At 40.6% G+C, this 16,320-nt stretch overlaps 1 long non-coding RNA gene across 1 annotated transcript; it reads left to right on the top strand.

The window, feature by feature from the left end:
- Positions 1-2,564: 2,564 nt before the first annotated feature.
- Positions 2,565-16,044, top strand: LOC134321289 (uncharacterized). The gene is made up of 3 exons (XR_010013830.1): positions 2,565-2,650; positions 14,513-14,627; positions 15,620-16,044. It is a non-coding gene; the product is annotated as an uncharacterized LOC134321289 (long non-coding RNA).
- Positions 16,045-16,320: the final 276 nt, after the last annotated feature.

Below are 16,320 nucleotides of genomic sequence, written 5' to 3'. Positions count from 1 at the left end.
TAGCTGGCCAATGGCACCTCTGAGATCTGGGTTTGAGTTGTGGGCTAGTGAGAAGAAGCAAAAACGCTGCACCACAAATTGCAAAATCTCTGACTACCGTCAGCAGCTGTGTGCTTGGAGAGATGTGGAAATAGATAGATAGATTTTTTATTGTCATTGTACAAACAACGAAAAACCATTTAGCACTCTAGATTGACAGCAAGTGTATATATCCATTGAGTCACAAGGACACACAAGGTACAACAGATGTCAATGAATAAAGCTGACAGTGACTACATATATCCGATTAAATAAACAGCTGCAGTTTCATGTTTCATGTGTGGGGTAGAGGGGTTACGCATTTGACTGCTTGTGGGTAAAAGCTATGTTTTAATCTCTTCGTTTTTACTTTGATTGCTCGATGTCTCTTTCCAGAGGGCAATGGGCAGAACAGGTTATGTCCAGGGTGGGTGGGGTCTTTTAAAATGCAGCTCGCTTTCTTTTTGAGTCGTCCAGTGTAGATGTCTTTGAGGTCTGGTAGAGTTGCGCCAATGACACGTTCTGCCGACCTTACCACTCGCCGCAGGACCTTTCTGTTCTTCTCTGTGCAGCTGTTAAACCATACCGTACAGCAATAGGTCAGGAGACTCTCTATAGCCAAACGATAGAAGTTGGTCAGCAGATGTTGAGGGAGGTGAGCATGCTGTAACTTCCTGAGGAAGTAAAGCCTTTGTTGAGCCTTCCCCACCTGATGAGAGATGTGTGTGGTCCAGGTGAGATCAGCTGAGATATGCACCCCAAGGAACTTGAAGCTCTCTACCCTCTCTACCTCTTCCCCATTTATACAGACAGCCAGTTGCTTTATGTGATTTGACTTCCTGAAGTCTATTATTATTTCTTTGGTTTTTGTAGTGTTTAAGTCCAGGTTATTGTGATGACACCACTCTGTCAGATGCTGAATCTCCTCCCTGTAATGAGTCTCCTCATTGTCTGATATCAACCCTACAATAGTAGTGTCATCCGCAAACTTGACAAAGGTGTTGGTAGGGTGAATAGGAGAGCAGTCATGCGTAAAGAGAGAATAGAGGAGGGGGCTGAGGACACATCCCTGCGGTGTACCAGTGTTCAGGATTGAGGTAGATGATGTGTAGTCTCCCATCCTGACATACTGGGGTCTGTTGCTCAGAAAGTCCAGTATCCATATGCACAGTGACCTGCTTAGACCCAAGTTACACAGCTTTTGAACCAGTTTGTGTGGAATAACCGTATTAAAAGCTGAGCTAAAATCCACAAACAGCATTCTTACATATGTGTTTTTTTGTTCCAGGTGTGTAAGAGCTTTGTGGAGAGCTGTGATAACTGCATCCTCTGTTGATCTGTTTGACCGATAAGCAAACTGATGCTGGTCAAGGTTAACAGGGATAGCAGATTTGATGTGAGGGAAAATGAGTCTTTCAAAACATTTGGTGATAATAGGGGTAAGAGCCACTGGGCGGTAGTCATTAAGGCAGTTTACCGTGCTTTTCTTTGGTACTGGAATGATAATCGCTGTCTTTAGGCAAGTTGGAACTGCTGCCTGTGACAGCGAGAGGTTGAAGATGGTGGTGAATACCTCTGCTAGCTGGCCTGAACATTCTTTAAGAATTTTCCCCGTTATCCCATCCGGACCAGCTGCTTTCCTTGTGTTAACTCTGTTCAGAATGGATCTGACCTGATATTGTTGCAGCTGGATGGTGTCTTCCGTCTCTTTAAATGCAAGTTGAGTGCTGACCTTCCTGAGTCGGTAATCGAAACGCGAGAAGAAATGGTTTAGTGATTCTGCCATCCTGTTGTCTGTGGTGTTTGTGGCTGTGTTGTTGTCCTTGTAACCTGTAAGAGTCTTAATGCCCTGCCACATGCATCTTGGGTTGTTGCTGTTAAAGTGTTCCTCTATGCGTTGTTTGTATTTATACTTGGCATCTTTAATACCCTTCCTCAGGCATCTCTGTGCCTCTCTGTATGCTTGCAAGTCACCAGATCTAAACGCAGAATCCCGTGCTTTAAGCAAGGTCCTCACCTTGCTGTTAAACCATGGTTTCTGATTAGGGAAAACTCTAATGGTTTTTGTTTCAGACACACACTCAGCACAGAAGTTTATATATGATAAAACAGCTGATGTGTGACTCTCTAAGTCCGCCCCCTCAGCAAAAATTCCCCAGTCTGTATCCTCGAAGCAGTCCTGCAGGGCTGAGGTGGCTTCCTTAGTCCATACTTTGACTGTCTTCATGGTTGGTTTCTGTCTACAGCTGAGTGGTTTATATGCTGGGGTCAGGGACAGAGACAGATGGTCTGAAAGTCCCAGATGTGGCAAAGGGCTGGCTTTGTAAGCATGTTGGATACTGCAATATACCTGATCCAGAGTGTTGTTACCTCTTGTTGGGAAGTTTACATACTTGTGGAATTTAGGCAGTACAGACTCCAATCTGGCGTGATTGAAGTCCCCTGCAACGACCATAATACCGTCTGGTTGCGCCGACAGCTGCTGGCTGATGGAGTGGTGTAACTTCTCCATGGCTCCCCTAGCGTTAGCTTGCGGTGGTACATAAACAGCTGCTATGACAACCGATGTAAACTCTCTGGGTAGATAAAACGGTCTACATTGAATCATCAGGTACTCGATATCCGGAGACCCGTAAGTATCTATAACTTTGGTGTTAGTGCACCAGTTATTGTTTATATAAATACAAAGTCCGCCTCCTTTGCTTTTACCGGAATTTATAGTCCTGTCCGCTCTAAAGACGGCACGGTCCGCTAGCTCGATAGCAATGTCAGGTGTATTCTGATCCAACCAGGTCTCCGTTATTATCATCACACAGTGATTCAACCTGTGCGAGATTGTCCTCAGTCGTAATTCATCCATTTTGTTGTTAAGCGACCGGGTGTTGGCAAGAAAGAGACTCGGGATGGCCGGTTCGTAGGGCTTAGCCTTTAGCCTAGCTAGCAGCCCCCCTCTCTTACCTCTCTTTTGCTTTCTGTGCCTTCGCCGTCTCAGCGGGGGACTGATGAACTTTGTTCTTGCGGTGGAGCGCCGAATCTCCGGGAAAATAAAGCCCCAATTACTATTATCATTCAATGTGTGAAGATTATCCGCAATTCTTAGCAGTTCCTCCCTGCTATATTTTACATAATAGCTGTCAAACGAAGAGTGCCGGGCTGCTGCGACTTGGCGCGCCGCCATCATGACGTAACCATCATGAAATGATGGTAATAATGATACCATTGACAGATTTACTGTTTCATCTCAAACCTTCACTGTCTGTAATTGTCGTTATTGCTTAACAGATGTGTGTGGCATGTTGCGTATTATCCCTTAAATATTTCAAAACCTCTCTTGGTGATCACTGGATAGAAAACACCCAGACTTTACACAGGCCCCCAGGATTGGCCTTTAAATGCATGCAATGGGAATTAAGCTTTTGGTGCTTTAGTGGCTCATTTGAGAGCTCCCAATACACTAGCATTGATTTTATTTTCTATGAGATGTATTAGATTGCACATGTTCTCTTCTAATAGACAAAATATTTTATAGTGGACTCTTCAGCTACAACCTTGGTAATGACTGCAAAAAAATGCACATTATTATATTTTTATTGTTAAATATTAGCAGTTTCTAAAACATCCTTTGATGTTACTAAAACAACCACTGTCCAGTTTTGGTGGATCCGTGACCACTGTAACCTCAGATTTCATTTTTTTGGCTGAGCAGGACTAAAACCTGATAAGGTCTTCTGCAGTTGTAGCCCATCTGCTGTAAGGGTCAATGTGTCATGCATTCTGAAACATTTCTCTGGTTACTACGATTATATAAAGTCTCTGGTAGTTAGCACTCCTTGATCATCTTCTGTGTTGAATTCTACTTCACAAAGACCAGAGGGTACATCTGAAGGATGCAGTGATACTCTTTTTTCAGTGTGTAGTTGATTCTGTGCCCAAAACACTGTAGATCAAAAAACTTACAATATTCCATGCTTTCATGTTGTTTTGGTGCACTGTGGTATCAATCTCTCTCCTATTTTTTATCTCTTACATAAAGCCCTCTGTTATCCCATATATAATTTTTTATTATTATTATTTTGTTTATGCATTTTCTTCCCTTTTTTCCCCGACTTTAGCATATCCAATTACCCAATTGGATTATGCTTCCTCTCTACTGATGTTGATCTCCACTCCTGACCGAGGAGAGCCGAGACAGACATACGCTTCCTCCGACACGTGTGCAGTAGCCAACTGCATCTTTTCACCTGCATGGGGCGAGTTCATATGCGGATTAGCTTTGTGTATGGAGAGCCACACCCTGATCAACACATTATCCCTTGTCTCTTTGCAGGCACCGTCAGTCAGCCAGCAGAGGTCGTAATTGCATCAGTTATGAGGAATTCCTGTCTGGCTCCCAACCTGTATGAACAACAGCCAATCTTTGACCCAGCCTGCCGAATGGCAAAGCTGAGATTCAAAATGACAAGTTTGAAATGTCAGCTCAGATGTGCTAGCGTGTTTTATCGCTGCGCCACCTGAGTGCCTTGCCATAAATCTTAAACTTTGATTGATAAGTTTGTTTATTAAGATTTTTTAACATCATGTTTTACACTTTGGTTACATTCATGAAGGTAGTTATTCATTACACAAGGCTCATCAGTTCACAAGGTTATAACAAACACAGTCTTGGACAATTTAGTGTCTCCAATTCACCTCACTTTCATGTCTTTGGACTGCGGGAGGAAACCGGAGCACCCGGAGGAAACCCACGCAGACACAGGGAGAACATGCAAACTCCACATGGAAAGGACCCGGACCGCCCCACCTGGGGATCGAACCCAGGAACTTCTTGCTGTGAGGCAACAGTGCTACCCACTGATTGATAAGTTTGTTTGTTTGTTTATTAGGATTTTAACGTCATGTTTTACATTTTGGTTACATTCATGACAGGAACGGTAGTTACTCATTACACAAGGTTCATCAGTTCACAAGGTTATATCGAACACAGTCTTGGACATTTAGTGTCTCCAATTTACCTCACTTGCATGTATTTAGACTGTGGGTGGAAACCGTAGCACCCGGAGGAAACCCACGCAGACACAGGGAGAACATGCAAACTCCACACAGAAATGACCCGGACCGCCCCACCTGGGGATCGAACTCAGGACCTTCTTGCTGTGAGGCAACATTGCTACCCACTTAGCCACTGTGCCGCCCCGATTGATAAGTAAATGGGACTTATTTTCACTTATCCTTTATATATGTGCCCATGCATTTTGCCTTGTTTAAAGACTGCTATTGGTCCTTTGATACCTTTATGATGTAGCCTTATTTTAACTGATTGACATTGCTTGCTCTTTATTCAGCTCATTCCACATCTGTGCAGAATTTGCTACACTGTGTCTTAACAAACAAAGATGTGGTCACGTTTGTCTGCTTGATAAAGGTTTGGATACAAAAGTAATCCAGTTTAACAAAGTGTTTTAGGGTGCCATGCACTGCCCCCTTAGTAACCTTCAGTTTAGCCATGCTGAGAAAGCAAATTTATTTCATTTTAGAGCTCTATGTGCTTAGTATGACATTTTCTGCTGAAAACCTAAAACGTGACCGTATTCATAATATGTGAACAATATCTGACTGCAAATTAAAAGTGAGCGTTATCTTATCATGTTCCTTAATGGAAAGAATAAGACTCAAGGAAATCTGACCTTCTGTACAAATGAACTGACATGGCAAGTTTTACAATTGTGATTACTTGCTTTTCAGTAGTGTATACACTAAGAAATTAAAAAATTCATGTATTTTTTTTAATATAGGACATTTCACTTAACTTGTCATGCTGATCATATGATTTGTAATGAGAAATTACAAATAGCTCGTTTAATCTCATCTATGTTGGTGGCATCTGATTGTAGTTAGGGGCAAGGATGGATTAAGGATCAAGGGCCCTCTAATGGTATGCCCTGCTCTTCTCTAGGGCCCCCGGGTAGGGGCTCTCATAACCTAGGACCCCTAATAGCCAGAAGTCGAAGTCAGAGCAGTGCCACAATGCCTCATCCATTTTCATAAGGGGCCCAAAAGCATGGCTAGGGCCCCCAAAAGCATGGCTAGCGGCCCCAAAGGCATGGCTAGGGCCCAAAAGCATGGCTAGGGGCCCCAAAAGCATGGCTGGGGCCCCCAAGAGGCCCTGGGGTCAAAGTCCCTAATAGTCAGAGGATCCTTAAAATGGAGGGCCCTCGGAAATAAAAATATATTGTATCATAAATGTTGATAGGCATCGCAAAATGTTTTGGGCCAGGGCCCCCCCGGGGCCCCCTGACCTCAAGGGCCCCTGGGCGCTTGCCCCACTGGCCCGGTCAGTAATCCAGCCATGGTTAGGGGGCGTTCTAACCTCAAGACCTAACTTATGTCTGCAACTATCCAGTGATCTTTTAAGGTTTAAACCAATGTAGAAAATCATCCTCCTGCAGGCAGATTCCTAACATCCGTAGTTGCAGTAAAGTTCTTTATTATTGCCCATAATACTTGAAATCTGCCTTTTCAACTGTTTATTTTCTTGTAGCCATTTCCTGATTTGTGCATTCAATGTTTTGTGACACATACACCGATCAGGCATAACATTATGACCACTTTCCTAATATTGTGTTGGTTCCCCTTTTGCTGCCAAAACAGCCCTGCAACTATGATGCACTGTGTATTCTGACACCTTTCTATCAGAACCAGCATTAACTTCTTCAGCAATTTGAGCTACAGTAGCTAATATGTTGGATCGGAACACACAGGCCAGCATTCACTCCCTACGTGCATCAATGATCCTTGGCCCCGATGACCCTGTCGCCAGTTTACTAATGTTCCTTCCTTGGACCACTTTTGATAGATACTGACCACTGCAGACCGGGAACACCCCACAAGAGCTGCAGTTTTGGAGATGCTCTGACCCAGTCGTCTAGCCATCACAATTTGGCCCTTGTCAAACTCACTGAAATCCTTACGCTTGCCCATTTTTCCTGCTTCTAACACATCAACTTTGAGGATAAAATGTTCACTTGCTGCCTAATATATCTCACCCACTAACAGGTGCCGTGATGAAGAGATAATCAGTGTTATTCACTTCACCTGTCAGTGGTCATAATGTTATGCCTGGTCAGTGTATGTGCTGTATTCTCCAGCATTGTCCACAGTGATTAATGAGTAAGAGAATTTTGTGTCACCTCATGTGTGTCACCTCATTAATACCCCCATTGAAACAGGACCTTATCGCTGAACCTATATCATTTAAGAATTGCTATTTGCTCAGGTGAAATCATTAATTCATATTTAATTAAATATTAAATATAAATGGAAATATTATTTAATTTTAGACATTATTTCTAAACGTGACACTGATTGTGGTGCAAAAAGATGTAAGGAAATCATTTTATGTTATTTTAAAAAATTAAAAATTAGTAATAGATAATATTAGAAAATCAAAGACGTGTTTAATGAAGGATCAAAAGTATATGCAATCAAGAATTGTTTTACAGCATGTTTTGTTTGTTTCAGAAGATACCATTATCACAGGGGACTGTATATGCAGGAAAAGCCACCACACCTTGGATTTCACAAATAGCAACACTTTTATAAAATACAAATCATGAAAGCAATAATATTCACATTATTAGAATACACTGGAGTAATAAAGAAAAGCATCAGTCCCTCTCTAACAATTACGTTAAAAAAATACAGGAAATTGTCTTTCTGTGCTTTGCACTTATAATTCTTGAATGTAGCACTGAATATACCTTTAAATTGTATTAGCTAAGGGCAGTTCGTCACAAAAAGAAGAAGAACAATTTTAAACATTTTAATCTGAAGCTTTAGTGGGAGACAATTTTTGCCCAACAAGGAAAAAAATATCATGTATTGTTTTTCAATTATGGTTTAATTAGGTAACTAATGCTTCGTCATATATTTAGTTAATTTGAATCTTAATTATTCTGCTTGCAGTATCCTATTTGGCAAGAAATTGATTTAAAAGTTGTGGTCAGAGCATAGTATCTCCCAGAAAAACAGAGCACATCAAAGGTACAGTCAGGGCTGGCTCATAAGTGTTGTCTGCACAACCTTTAAAGAGAGCCATCAAACCAAATGCCAGAACATGGTATTTATTTATATTAATTAACTTTGGAAATTGCTTTTTTAGGCACATTTAGATAAATAGGCTTCCCAGGACATACAGTGTATCACAAAAGTGAGTACACCCCTCACATTTCTGCAAATATTTCATTATATCTTTTCATGGGGCAACACTATAGACATGAAACTTGGATATAACTTAGAGTAGTCAGTGTACAACTTGTATAGCAGTGTAGATTTACTGTCTTCTGAAAATAACTCAACACACAGCCATTAATGTCTAAATAGCTGGCAACAAAAGTGAGTACACCCCACAGTGAACATGTCCAAATTGTGCCCAAATGTGTCGTTGTCCCTCCCTGGTGTCATGTGTCAAGGTCCCAGGTGTAAATGGGGAGCAGGGCTGTTAAATTTGGTGTTTTGGGTACAATTCTCTCATACTGGCCACTGGATATTCAACATGGCACCTCATGGCAAAGAACTCTCTGAGGATGTGAGAAATAGAATTGTTGCTCTCCACAAAGATGGCCTGGGCTATAAGAAGATTGCTAACACCCTGAAACTGAGCTACAGCATGGTGGCCAAGGTCATACAGCGGTTTTCCAGGACAGGTTCCACTCGGAACAGGCTTCGCCAGGGTCGACCAAAGAAGTTGAGTCCACGTGTTCGGCGTCATATCCAGAGGTTGGCTTTAAAAAATAGACACATGAGTGCTGCCAGCATTGCTGCAGAGGTTGAAGACATGGGAGGTCAGCCCGTCAGTGCTCAGACCATCTGCCGCACACTGCATCAACTCGGTCTGCATGGTCGTCATCCCAGAAGGAAGCTGACGCACAAGAAAGCCCGCAAACAGTTTGCTGAAGACAAGCAGTCCAAGAACATGGATTACGGGAATGCCCTGTGGTCTGACGAGACCAAGATAAACTTGTTTGGCTCAGATGGTGTCCAGCATGTGTGGCGGCGCCCTGGTGAGAAGTACCAAGACAACTGTATCTTGCCTACAGTCAAGCATGGTGGTGGTAGCATCATGGTCTTGGGCTGCATGAGTGTTGCTGGCACTGGGGAGCTGCAGTTCATTGAGGGAAACATGAATTCCAACATGTACTGTGACATTCTGAAACAGAGCATGATCCCCTCCCTTCGAAAACTGGGCCTCATGGCAGTTTTCCAACAGGATAACGACCCCAAACACAACCTCCAAGATGACAACTGCCTTGCTGAGGAAGCTGAAGGTAAAGGTGATGGACTAAACCCAATTGAGCACCTGTGGCGCATCCTCAAGTGGAAGGTGGAGGAGTTCAAGGTGTCTAACATCCACCAGCTCCGTGATGTCATCATGGAGGAGTGGAAGAGGATTCCAGTAGCAACCTGTGCAGCTCTGGTGAACTCCATGCCCAGGAGGGTTAAGGCAGTGCTGGATAATAATGGTGGTCACACAAAATATTGACACTTTGGGCACAATTTGAACATGTTCACTGTGGGGTGTACTCACTTATGTTGCCAGCTATTTAGACATTAATGGCTGTGTGTTGAGTTATTTTCAGAAGACAGTAAATCTACACTGCTTTACAAGTTGTACACTGACTACTCTAAGTTATATCCAAGTTTTATTTCTATAGTGTTGTCCCATGAAAAGATATAATAAAATATTTGCAGAAATGTGAGGGGTGTACTCACTTTTGTGATACACTGTACATCATCTATGAAGTTGATATCTGTGAACTTATAACCTGACATTATCTCTCTCAAAAGAAAATCTTTCTTTCTTTAATTTTATGTATTATACCAGAATGTTAGTTAAAACTTAACCAGTTTTTGAAAGTACCAGTGAAGCAACAAGTAATGGTAATGTGTAGTCTTAGCCATACCTCATTTATTTATTCATTTCACCATCCTCGTCATCTTATAAGGGTTCCATAGATCCGATGCCATGTGGAACACTGAGTAAAAGACAGAAATACTTACTAAATGTGGTGTCAGTCCATTACTGGCCAAAACACAGTTTTATAAATGTATTTAAATTCAGGGGCATTTAAAATTTGCAATTTACCTTGCATTTTTTGGAAGATGTAAAGAAACTGGAGTAGCCTGGCAGAGAAGAACATACAAAACAAGTACTTTCCCCTCCATAGGTAAAATACCTCCATAGCATATATCCTTCGTAAATGTACACATAATTCTTGTTTGGACTGAAGACTGAAGATAAAGGCGAATCAATTTGGAGTGTACATTTCAGTTTGACTAGACTAGAATCTAACTAGAATTCTGGATCCCAGCAATAGCAGACTGGAGTAATATATATGAAATTTACACTTTAAATGGCTTCACCTGTATCTTCAGTTTGTCACAGTTAAATAAAATACACAAACTATAATAACCAATCTAATTTAATGCCCAACCCCTTTGCTGGAGATCTACCACCCTGCAGATATTAATTAACTACTACATAAAACTTTAATTAGATGTAGTAGGATATTAAGACATCCCTGCCATAGATAAATGAAGTTGTCTTGCAAACGAGTACATAATTTAAATAGCAGATTTTCATTAGAAATGGTCTGTATTAGTTAAATGTTATGTACAGTAGTCGTGTTGTGGAATAATCTCAATATTTTTAAAAGCTGCTCTTTGGCTCATTTTGCAAGAAAGGAAATTATTCATAAGGGGTGGGATAGTATTTTGCTTGCCTCTGCTAGGTTCTGTAATTACATGACAATCACCATTCTTTTACAAAGTCGAATTACATGCAGATGATTGTCACAGAGCTCTTTAAAATTTAACATTACACACAACTCATGGGTCCAATTAGATATAAATGCATAATTTTACACCCACAGAAATCAAATGAGAGCATGTATCATTGCAGCTCAGTTACTGGAATGTGAATTACTTTGTTTAAATGTGTTTAGGATTTGGCCTATTTGGAAATTGTACTTTAAATATCCAGACTGTGGCTCCCAAGTGGCACAACAGAGTTCTATTCATAGTCATTTATGGCCAGGATTTTAAGACTTATTATTGTCTCTGCTGCCTCGGTGGGAGGGATAGCACGCCAGTTGTTACTTAGTAATCAAGGGTTTGTGTGTAGGCTTGTGTACATGAGAGGACAGGTAGACAATGTTCAAACTAGAAGCAGATTTAATCTTAAATTAGTCTAAAAATCACATACATAAAGCTATGGTTTTAATGGCTACCAAAAAGCCATTTTCAAAAACACTTTAAGCATCTATATTCTGCTGTGTAATATTTTTAACTATGCTGGCACTGTCCAATGCTCAGCAAGCATCATTTCTATAGCAACTAATCTGGATGAGCAAACAAACGTGACTACAGTCCAAACAGGACAAATGAGATTTGGTCACTTATTATTTGCTGTATGGACACTCACCTAAATATCAGTTTTATGAAATAAATCAGATTTGCCTTGAAGTCTAAACAAAGCCACAATATTCTCATTCAAGCCTGTTGATTGGTCCATTAATGTTAAGTAAAACACACAGACTTATGTGTATTTTGCCATCATACATTTTGAGCTTGGCCATACTTCTGGTTTACTAACTGTTTTATTACATGATCTACCTTTTTATAAAACAATTCCTGGCCAGAAATAAACCAGCCTAAAAATATGGGTGAAGGGATCCCAAAGACGTTTGTTTGTTTGTTTGTATTTTAATGTCATGTTTTACACACTTTGGTTACATTCATGAAAGAAACGGTAGTTACTCGTTACACAAGATTCATCAGTTCACAAGTTTAATGTCAAACACAGTCATGGACAATTTTGTATCTCCAGTTCACCTTACTTGCATGTCTTTGAACTATGGGAGGAAACCAGAGCTCCCGGAGGAAACCCATGCAGACACTGGGAGAACATGCAAACTCCACACAGAAAGGACCCGGACCGCCCCACCTGGGGATCGAACCCAGGACCTTCTTGCTGTGAGGCGACAGTGCTAACCACTGAGCCACCATGCCACCCCAAAAGGGGAAAGAAAAATGTTTAACATTTGTGGTAAAATGCCTTTAATTACAGTCCATATAATAAAAAATAAATTAAATAACACACTCTTTGGGTGAGCGTGAGTTAAGAAGACATTAGCACTAATGCCAGCACAATATTACCAGTTACCAGAAAAACTGCAAAGTAATTAAAGGTTAGTTAAAGATGGAAACAAAGGTGGAACAAGTTACAAGACTAGTTACTGTGTATACTAAACAAATACAGTGTATCTGTGCTGTTTGGTATAGATCAACATATAATAATAAAAATTAATAATACTTTTTTTGTTTGTTTGTTTTACCACTGCTTAATCCTGGTCAGGGTTGCACTGGATTCAATCACACAATGCAGTAACACACCCCTGACAGGATGCCAGTCCATCATGGGGCCTTTACAAACCCCCATTTTCCAGACAGTCTGTATGTTGATGCTTAACTAGCTGGAGATTTGAACCCTGGATCCCAGTGAGAGTAGGCTAGCATGATTTACTGCTGCACAACCTAAGTGCCCCATAATACTGCTGCTAATAATAATTATAATAATTATCATTATTATTATTTCATTATCATTATAATCAAATCTATTTTTTTGCCAGTGCATGCCAATACCCAGCATGGGATGTCTGCAGCATTTTCATAGCACTCATTCAACAAAGCCGTAGTGATTAACACATCTGTTAATCTGCCCAATGATACCAAAAGACATGTCTTAAAGAAGAACAAGCTCTAACCCCACAGATTGGAAAACTGACAGCCTTCATGTTATATAGAAGATAAAACGCAGCTAAAATGAATGAAATAAGGGTAAGACAGGGATGGTGGAGTGGGTGCACAAATCAACATGAGTTCTAAGGACCTGAATTAGATTCTTGCCTCTGATCACTGTTTCTAAAGCATTTTGCATGTTTTTTCTGTATCCTTGTGGGTTTATTTTCAATTTGTGAACTAAGGAATCATGTGTAACCTGTAACTACATGTCTTGTCATGATTGTAACCAAAGTGTAAAACATGACATTAAAGTCCAAATAAATAAATACAAAATAAATCAATCAATCAATAAATAAATAATAAAGCCATGGCATTCAATGTTTTCAATATTTAAATTCTTTCCTTGTTGTTGCATGTGGGTTACTCCCCAAAACATTGGTGGAATGGCTACATTGAATTGACCATACGTCTGCTCAAATACGGTTGACATCACAATTTTGAATACACTAAAAGAAATACACAATACACTGTACACTGATCAGCCATAACATTAAAACCACCTCCTTGTTTCTACACTCACTGTCCACATTATCAGCTCCACTTACCATATAGAAGCACTTTGTAGTTCTACAATTACTGAGTGTAGTCCATCTGTTTCTCTACATGTCTTTTTAGCCTGTTTTCACCCTGTTCTTCAATGGTCAGGACCCCCACAGAGCAGGTATTATTTAGGTGGTGGATCATTCTCAGCACTGCAGTGACACTGACATGGTGGTGGTGTGTTAGTGTGTGTTGTGCTGGTATGAGTGGATCAGACACAGCAGCGCTGCTGGAGTTTTTTTAATACAGTGTCCACTCACTGTCCACTCTATTAGACATTTCTACCTAGTTGGTCCACCTTGTAGACGTAAAGTCAGAGACGATCGCTCATCTATTGCTGCTGTTTGAGTTGGTCATCTTCTAGACCTTCATCAGTGGTCACAGGACGCTGCCCACAAAGGCGCTGTTGGCTGGATATTTTTGGTTGGTAGACTATTCTCAGTCCAGGAGTGACAGTGAGGTGTTTAAAAACTCCATCAGCATTGATGTGTCTTATCCACTCATACCAACATCAACATGTCAGTGTGACTGCAGTGCTGAGAATGATCCACCAACCAAATAATACCTACTCTGTAGTGTTCCTGGGAGAGTCCTGACCATTGAAGAACAGCATGAAAGGGGGATAACAAAGCATGCAGAGAAACAGATGGACCACAGTCAGTAATTGTAGAACTACAAAGTGTTTCTATATGGTAAGTGGAGCTGATAAAATGGACAGTGAGTGTAAAAATAAGGAGGTGGTTTTAATGTTATGGCTGATCGGTGTATATCTGCATGGTAAATGTTTGTCTTCTTAGGCAAAATAATTGAAACTTATTATTTTAATCAGAGCTGCTAACAGAGCTGCTAAGGAGCACTATCCACAGTCAAGTGAACTTTAGATTACAGTGCGCTTAGAGACTGACACAAAGCCACTGCTGCACAACTGGCATCTTACAGCTCAACTTTGTGTTAAGCTCATGGACAAAGAAAAAGCAGGAGCAGAGTCTTGGTTGAATGTGGACAGTATCACCTGTGTTACATCATCTACTTCATGACAGACCTGTTTTGGTGGGTCTGGCTATCTAAACAACTTTTCTTTTGTGACAATTTTTAGGTTCATCCCTGAACCCATCCAGACCACTGTCTCGGGTACTTTGTGATAGTGGCTGTCAAACCAGCCATTTTTCATGGACACAGAGAGCCGACGGCACCAATGGCAGTCAGTTATGGTCAGTGAGGCATTATTAGCATTTTCTACACCATCGAATTATTAATCTAGGTTCCTGGGTGTATTTTTTTAAACCCGGCATATTTAAAGAGAGCATATTTAACAGAGATCATGTCCCAATTGTTTAGTCACAAAAAAGAAAAGTTGCAATAATCACCAAATAATCACTAAATCATGGCATGTCTCTTTCAAATGTACGTTGTCTTTTTACTGTGGTGCCAATATTTACTGAATGTCCAGAATCAACCAAAGCAACAATGCATTTTGCTCTTTCCATTTCAGTAGTCATATTGGTGACTGCATACTCTCAGGTAATGTGAGGCCAACTAGGGTCCTGCTTAATGAGGCTTTACCTAAATGGAGTAATGAGCCCCACCTGGGCTTTTTAGTGCAAAGAATGGATGAGTTCACCCTTTCCTACAGCACAAAATGCTATTAACCTAAAAGTGTAGCTCTGTCCTACACCTAATTGGCCCAAAATGTTACAGTCCTCATGGTTAAAGTCATAATTTAACAGTTTGTGATTTTGTAATAGCCGTAGACAGGTCATAAAGGCCAAACGACTGTTGCTATATTATCACTGCCCTAAACTGATTTATATGATCTGTTATTCGTTGACTTATTTAATCATTTTCTCACCAGGGTCCTTTGTTGATTTAAATGATAATTGTTGGGACAGCCGCCTGAAAATGATTAATTGAGGAATATATTAAGGCAAACATTATGCATTTAAAATGTCCACTGACACTCAGGGGAAAATCAGTGTAAATTGGCAGTTAATTGAAGCTTAGTAAAGGGCTCTCGTGTAATCATTGTTTACGTGACTTACTGCTTCCACATTGATATGTAAATTAGACTGGAGCTGTACAGTATTAGGCGATAGGCACATGTGCATGCAGGAGAACAAGAATCGAAAGAATCACCGAGGTCCAACTTCTACCTGTCAATCAAAAGTTCAGCTAATTAATTCTCTGATCACTGTTCTGTTCACAGAAAGCCTGCAAGAACAGTTCACCGTCTCCTCCCTGAGAGTGAAAAGTAACAAGTCAGAGTTCATTACATTTCACATACATCATTTCTACCCCAGCTCTCAAAACCGGAGTCCAGACATGTGTTTTTCTTTGTCACTGTGTGTACGTGGCACTTTCCATGAGGTGTCCCTGCAGAGACATGTAGCATTCCTGAGGGTAGATGAATTCACACTCAGTAAAAGGAAAGCAATAGAGGCTGACATGTTCAATGAGGATGGATTTGTTTTTCTAGCCCTGCTACGTACTGACAGATGTGTGTCAATCTGACCTCCGACTCCTATCATCCAGCCCTCCTCTCCTTAGAACCTGAAGTATACAAATACACCTTATTACTTGAGTACAAAACAGCAGCGTGGTCATGTAAAAAGCATTTTTACCATTCCTGATCAAACAAATAAAATTTTGGTTGATTATCTGAATTAATTTAGACAAATGGCCACTGAGTTTTCTGACATTCAACGGGGACAGCATAGATTTATGTCCCTGTGGGAAACAATAGTAAGTAATTTAGGTCTGATATTATAATGCCATTTCGAAGTCATTTCATCCTTTATAATGTGCATGTAACTTAATACGTATGAGCAGTAAATAATAATAATAATAATAATCCATTTTATTCATGGTGCCTTTCAAAACACTAAGGACACCTTACAAAAGCAAGAA

The sequence above is a fragment of the Trichomycterus rosablanca genome, chromosome 10 (genome assembly GCF_030014385.1).
Source record: "Trichomycterus rosablanca isolate fTriRos1 chromosome 10, fTriRos1.hap1, whole genome shotgun sequence".
Taxonomy (NCBI): domain Eukaryota; kingdom Metazoa; phylum Chordata; class Actinopteri; order Siluriformes; family Trichomycteridae; genus Trichomycterus; species Trichomycterus rosablanca.
This window is presented reverse-complemented; position numbering and strand designations above follow the sequence as displayed.